The sequence below is a fragment of the Mus caroli genome, chromosome 3 (genome assembly GCF_900094665.2).
Source record: "Mus caroli chromosome 3, CAROLI_EIJ_v1.1, whole genome shotgun sequence".
In the NCBI taxonomy this organism is placed as follows: Eukaryota; Metazoa; Chordata; class Mammalia; order Rodentia; family Muridae; genus Mus; species Mus caroli.
Genome location: NC_034572.1, coordinates 89,373,460 through 89,380,853, shown reverse-complemented (window position 1 = coordinate 89,380,853; position 7,394 = coordinate 89,373,460). Strand labels below are relative to the sequence as shown.

The 7,394-nt window shown below is 48.0% G+C and overlaps 1 protein-coding gene across 2 annotated transcripts in view; it reads left to right on the top strand.

Annotated features, from left to right (window-relative positions):
* Prune1 (prune exopolyphosphatase 1) overlaps positions 1–7,394 on the top strand; it is a 30,893-nt gene that overhangs the window by 8,289 nt on the left and 15,210 nt on the right. The window lies entirely within an intron of this gene.

The following is a 7,394-nucleotide window of genomic DNA, read 5'->3' as shown; positions in this document are numbered from 1 at the left end:
AAAAAAAAAAAAGGAGAGAGATTTACTTATTTATTGTATGTAAGTACACTGTAGCTGTCTTCAGACACACCAGAAGAGAGCATCCAATCTCATTTCAGATGGTTGTGAGCCACCATGTGGATTTGAACTTAGGACCTTCGGAAGATCAGTCAGTGCTCTTAACTGTTGAGCCGACTCTCTTGCTCTCGCTCTGGCCCTGCTCACTGTCGCTGTCTTCAGACACCCCAGAAGAGGGCACCAGATCTCATTATGGAATGTTGTGAGCCACCATGTGGTTGCTGGGATTTGAACTCAGGACCCACAGAAGAGGCTCTTAGGCGATGTCTCTCTTAATCATGCATGGCATGAAAAGAGTTACAGTGTTATCCTTTCTTGCTCTTCTGGGCCAGGGTCTCACAGTAATCCAGGCTGGCTTGGAACTCACTGTGTAGTCCAGGCTGGCCTCAGAGTTGCTGCGGTCCTCTGCCTCATCCTACCCCACCCCCAACGAGTACTGGGATTAGAGGTATGCACTAACATGCCCAATTTTTCCTCATTAAAAAAAGTTTTAGCTGGATGTAATGGCACAGGACAGTCAGGGCTACACAGAGAAACACTGTCTCAAAAAACATTTTTAATTATATGTATAGGTGTGTATCTATCTGTGGGAATATGCATGTGAATAGAGATGCCCCCAGAAGCAAGAAGATGGCGTAGGGTCCCCTGGAGCTGGAGAACAATGCCTGAGCCATCTCTCTAGCCCATAAAATAAAAACTCTTAACATTTATTTATACATTTTGTGGGGGGTGGGGTGGGAGTGGGAGCATGCAGTGGCAAGCACATCTGTAAAGGTCAGAGAACAGCTTGGCAAGATTCCCAGCTCTTCCCACTGTGTTGGTCTTAGGAACTGAACTGGGGTGTCAAGACTGGCAGCCTTTGCCCACTGAGCCATCCTCCCAGCCCTGTGCTTGCATTATATAGGAACCAGGACCCAATATCATGTAAGAAACAGTGTTGGACCCAGCCCTAGTCTGTGATTGTCCAAATGGTGTTCTGCCACTTCCTGACAGTGCGTAGAGCAGAGAGGGCCTCACAGGGCATGCGTGCACACACACACACACACACACACACACACACACACACACTAGCGCGCACCATCGTTTGGGGGCAGGGTGGCTAATCCAGGCAGACCTGGGCAACAGAGGGTGCTGCTGGTGGGTGGTGGGAAGGAAGAGAAGGCTGCATGCCTTTGGCCACCCCAGGTCCAGGACTGCCACCTGTGACAAAGCGTTCCTGCCATCTGCTGCTGGCCTTAGCTGAGCACCAGACTTTGGTGCTCATCTTACAATTGGAGACCATGTCTCCTCCCTTCACGCTGTGAAGTGGCTTTGGTCCCTTTCCTCCGTGCTGGGGAGCTGACTGGCCATGATTCAACTGCACTGTTACAGGGATTTGAAAAGCAGTCTGAGACCTTCCTCGCACTCCTCGCTCAGCCTTTCTCTGGTCCCCTTCTGCTTCCCTCAGCTGTGACACAAGGCCTGCAGTGTTTACACCCCTTCCAGCTTCAGGGAGTCAGTTATCTCTTGAGTCAGTTATCTTGGGTTTTCCTGTCACTTTGGTCCACAGCCATCTTGGACAATGTTTGGTGTCTGGGAGACAGGGACCTTCCCCTAGTCTGAGGAGGAGTTGAAGGAGATATTATGTCACGTGACTGGGGTCTAGGATATCGAATTCTCTAATTGCTTTGCAAGAGTCTCGTGTTGCCAGGTGCGGTGGTCTGCACATGCAGTTCTAGCATGGGGGAAGCTAAGGCATGGTGATTCTGAGTTTGAAGCAAGACTCCATCTTAAAAAACAAAACATTGCTGGGCGTGGTAGTGCACGCTGGCACACACCTTTAATCCTAGCACTTGAGAGGCAGAGGCAGGCGGATTTCTGAGTTCGAGGCCAGCGTGGTCTACAAAGGACAGCCAGGGCTACACAGAGAAACCCTGTCTTGAAAAACAAAAACAAAAACAACAAAAAACATTACAAAAAAAGGAAGAAAAGGCTGGAGAGATGGCTTGGTGGTTAAGAATACCAGCTACTCTTTTAGAGGACCCTGGTTCAATTCCCAGCACTCATGGTGGCTAACAACAGTCTGTAACTCTAGTTCCAAGAGATACAACTCCCTCTCTGGTCTCTGTGGGCAATGCACACAAGTGGTACACAGACATACATGCAAGCAAAACATCCAAATGTAGGAAATAAAAATCTTCAAAAACGATTTTTTTTTCTTTATTTTTCCTTTTCTTCTTCTTCTTTTTTTTTTTTTCGAGACAGGGTTTCTCTGTGTAGCTCTGGCTGTCCTGGAACTCACTTTGTAGACCAGGCTGGCCTCAGACTCAGAGATCCGCTTGCCGCTGCCTCCCGAGTGCTGGGATTAAAGGCCTTGCATCACCACGCCCAGCCCCCAAAATGATTTTTTCAAAACGTTGAAAAATACTAGCCCTCCCGTGGTGCTTTTTGATAATTCTGGGTTCACACTGTATATATATATAGACACAATGCACAGCCAATCAGGCTATTTGGCGTGTATGTCATTCAGACATTTTCATCTCACACACCCGGGTTGTTTTGTTTTGCTTTTTCCCTTGGAGAGAGTGTTACCTGTAGCTCAGGCTGTCCCGGAACTCAGAAGCCTGCTGGCCTCTGCATCCCAAGTGCTGGGATTGAAATAATGCGCTGCTACACCCAGTTTGTTTGTTTGTTTTTATTTGTTGTTGTTGTTCTTTTGTTTTGTTTTTTTGAGACAGGATTTCTCTGTAGCCCTTGCTATTTTAGAACTTGCTTTGTAGATCAGGCTGGCTTCAAACTCACAGAAATTGTCCTGCCTCTGCTGGGATTAAAGGTGTCTGCCACCACCACCTGGATCCTTTTATTGTTTGTTTGTTTGACAGGGTCTCATGTAGCCTAGGCTGGCCTTGAAATTGCTTTGTAGCTGAACTTTGGATCCTCTCCCACACTCATATCTGGGATAACAGGTGTGTGCTGCTGCCCTTGGCTCAAATAGTGTTGTGTTAGTGGACCAGGGCTTCTTTTTTATTTTATTTTATTTTCAGTTTTTCCAGACAAGGTTTCTCTGTATAGCCCAGGCTGTCCTGGAACTCTGTAGACCAGGCTGGCCATGAACTCAGAAATCCGCCTGCCTCTGCCTCCCGAGTGCTGGTATTAAAGGTGTGCGCCACCACGCGCTGCGACCAGGGCTTCTTATGTGTAAGCCAAGCCCTCTGTTACCTGAGCTATGTCTCTAGCCCTGATGTGTGCTGTTGCTTGATTGTTTCTTTGGCTTTTGAGGAAAGAGCCTCACATTAGCACATGCTGGCTTCGAACATACAGCACAGTGGATGGAGACTCCTGGTCCTTCTGTGCCCACTCCCTGAGTGGAGTGAGGTTACAGACGTGCACTCCTACATCACCTCACACTTCATCTTTCTGGAACAGGGTTTTGCTGTGTAGTACAGGCAGGCCTATAACTCTGTGTAATCCAGACTGGCCTCAGCCTCCTTAGTTAGTGCTTGGGATCACAGGCATGAGCCACCACACCTGACAAGGGATCCAAGCACTTTAGGAAGTAATCAATTAATTATTTTGTAGGTATGTGTTGTGGCACTGAAAGACCCACAACGTGAGGACTCCCCCACGTTCTGACTCAGGAGAGGCGACACCCCAAAATCACCCACAAGAAACGGTCTTGCTGCAAATTGCAAGAGGATTTTTATTCAAGAGCACTCTCGGGCCCACGGTCATACACCACGCAGGGGTAGAGGACCGTGGCGCCCCGAGTAGCTGAGTAAGGGGGTATTTAAAGGAAGAAACCACAACTCAAGGAGGTGGGGAGGGCGTTGTTGGAAAATACCAAAAATACCAGTTAAGAGTCACAAGGAAGTGCAAAGTCACAAGAGTCAGGTTATCTCTCAAGACAGTTTCTAAGAGCCCCTAACAATCTAAGAGCCCCTAACAATAGCACATTTGTATTGCAGGTTCTCGTAATGGTCAGGGTGGGTCAGGGTGACTTTCTTTGAATGAACACTCTTTGAACCCAGGAAGAATGTCGCTCGCTATCTGTTTTATGACCAGCACCTGGAGCACTAAGCCACAAAAGCCACACTCCCAAGCCTGGGCCCAAAAGCCTCAAATTTTGTTACTTCTTCAGCACACATGTTGCCATCAGTGGATAATTTTTAGGAGTCAGAACTGGTCCTCCTTCTAGCATAGGAGACCTGGGAATTGAACTCAGGTCTTCAGACTTGGCAGCGAGCACCTTCACTTGCTAAGCCATTTCTCTGGCTTGAGAGTTCCATACTCTTGAAATGGGCCTAGAGAAACAGGCATGGGCACATCTTGAGAGCACATTTCCTTTAGGGGCCCTTTGCCCCCAGAGGCCTGGCAAATAATCCTTACTTTTTGTGGTACGAATAAGGAATGGGGAAGAAAATGATTGGAAAAAGAAGCCTATCTGGGAATAGGCTTATAGCTCAGTGTTAGAGCGTTCGCCTGGCATGCGTGAGTCGCTAGGTCCAGTCTCCAGCACCACAGAACAAAGGCCGCAGCCTCTTTAGTAGCTGCAGATGAAGGGCTGGAGGTGGCTCGTGGTTAGGGACACAGGCTCCTCTTGTTTGCCTGCAGCACCCGCCTGGCAGCTCACACCCATCATCTGTAACTCCAGATGCAGAGGTTCTAATGCCCTCTCAAGGCCTCTGCAGGCACCAGGCATGCACATGGTACATATACATAATCAGACAAAACACCATGTAAATCTTTTTTTTTTCAAATTTTTAATAGATATTTTCTTCATTTACATTTCAAATGCTATCCGGAAAGTTCCCTATAACCTCCCCCTGCCATGAAATAAATCTTAAAAAGAGAACAGAGTTGCCTATGTCAGAGCATACCCCTAGAAGTCTAACTGTCCTGGTAGAAGGAGCGTCACATAATAAGGAGAGTGAGTGTAGGTTTCCCCTGAAGTTTTTGCTAATGTTGCATTGCTCGATCATGAATGTGGCCCCTTGCTACGTCTTGGTCTTCTGACCTCTTTCCTAGTTTGCTAACCTCCGTGCCTAGCAGATTTCCCTGACAAGGAGCCATAGTGGCTTTCTCTTTTATAGAGGCTTGCTGCCTCCTTCCTGTGACCCAGTAGTCTTCAGCTAGGGCAGTTGTGGAAACAGGTTTTGATTGTTATGATTGCAGTGTTATCTGCATCTAGTGGGGAGAGGCCAGAGATCCTGTCAAATGTTCTGTAATGTGCTGAACAGCCCCACAGCTCGGGCTAGCCAGCTCAGAATAACAACATCGAACAAAGGAATCCTGCACCGACTGGTACGCCCTGCTTTGTCTCATTCAAGCCCTGATAACCTGAATTTGATACCTGGAATCCACGTGGTGGAAGGAGGGAACCTATACCCTCAAGCCATCCTCTGTTTTCCGTGTACACGCAGAAGAGATGGTGGGCGTGGGGGTGGCGGCATTATATATATTTTTTGAGATAGGGTTTCACTGTGAGCCTTGGTTGACCTGGAACTTGAAATGTAGATCAGGCTGCCCCCAAACTGGCAGATCTGCCTCTGGCTCCCAAAGTGCTGGGATGAAAGGCATGTGCCACCATGCCTACCCCCCACCCCCACCCCCTCTTTTTTTTTTCTTTTTTTTTAATAAGGTAGTTTAAAGACTGGCAGTATAGCTCAGTTAAGTGCTTGCCTAGCAAGCACAACCCAGGGTTCACTCACCAGCAATACATAAACCAGACATGACAGCACATGATGGTAACCCCAGTGCTAGCAAATCTGAAAGAGGAAGACCTAAGAGTCAAGACCCGTTCGGATCAATAGTAGAGTGCCTGCAGTTCCTCAGATGCAGTCCCACTACTCTCTTCTTTTCTTAGACAGGAACTCAGATAGTCTGTGCTGTCCTGGAACTTAGTATTTAGCTGAGGCTGGTCTTGAATTCCTGATCCTCCTGCCTCCAACTTCCAAGTGCTGAGATTAACAAGCATGTGCCATTACATCCAGCATGGTAGTGCTTGAAGTATGTGCGTATCTTATTTGGCTGTTATAGAGACTGAACAATCATTTAGTGGGTGTGAAAGTGTATAGGATGATGTCTAAGTGAAAATAAAGCCCACCTGCTCTTAGAGACGCCTTAGTCTAAATGCGTTTGAGGATCCTGGGCGCTCAGGAGATGAATGGGACCTCGGGTAATGACCTCAGTTGTTCTGTCTCCCTCGGTATTATCAGCAGCTGGACTTTTAAAAGTTCTATGCCCGCTGTGCTGGCACACACATACCTTTAATTCCAGCACTGGGGGGGGGGGAAGGGGGACAGAAGCAGGTAGATTTCTGAGTGTTGTAGGGAGGTCATATCTCAAACCAAAACACAAAGGTTCCTGTGCGGAGATGGCTGTCTTAAGGTTCTTATTGCTGTGAGGAAACACGGGCCTGTTGTGGGAAATATTTTTTAAAACGATTGAACCGGAACGTTCCTGCGCTTGTGTCTCTGCCCTGGCAGCCTGGCTGGCCAGGCTTTCTTATAGAACCTAGGATCACCAGTCTGCCAGTAGGCTGGACCCTCCCAAATCAACCACCAGTTAAGAAAATCCCCTGCAGGCGTGCCTGCGTGCCGCCCAGTCCTACGGAGGCATTTTCTTAATTGAGGCTCCTTCTCTCTAGTGACTGTAACTTGTGTCAAATTGACATAAAACTAACCAGCACAATGGCTAAATGAATAAAGTACTTATATCCTGAAAGTATAAGGACAGAAGTTCAAATCTCCAGAGCCCATGTAAAACCAGCTGGTACAACAAGCATCTGTAATCTTAGTGCACTGCAGCAAAGCAAGATGGAAGCCAGAACGCCTGGGAACTTGTAGGCATGCCGTAGTGACCAAGAGATGCTTCCCCCAAAAAGAAGGAAGGAGGGGACCAACACCTGAGGCTGGCACCGTGCCTTGCTTACACAGGCACACACTTGCATGCACACACAAATTCACTGAAATAAGTGGACAGGACAGGCCAGCTCATGCCTCTCAGGTAATCCCAGCATCCGAGGGGCGGAGGCAGACAGATTCAAGGCCACTCAGGGCTGCAGAGTGAGAACTTCTCTAAAGCCAAGCCAACCCAAAGCTCCAGAGAAGTCGCAGCAACAGCAGCAGCAGCTCTTTTGCTGTGGGCTATGCGTTTTCTTTCTTAGCATAGCAGACAAAGCAATGAGTGTGGGTGAAGGTGCCGCTAAGTCTAGGTCCCTGGACCACGGGGCAGAGAGTCTGGAGAACAGCTCTCCCAGGGGTCTAACGTGGGTCATCAGGCAGACAGACACCCTTATCTGCTGAACCTTCTTGCTGGTGAGAGATTTTATTTTTTACCTTTATTTTCAAAGCCTCTTT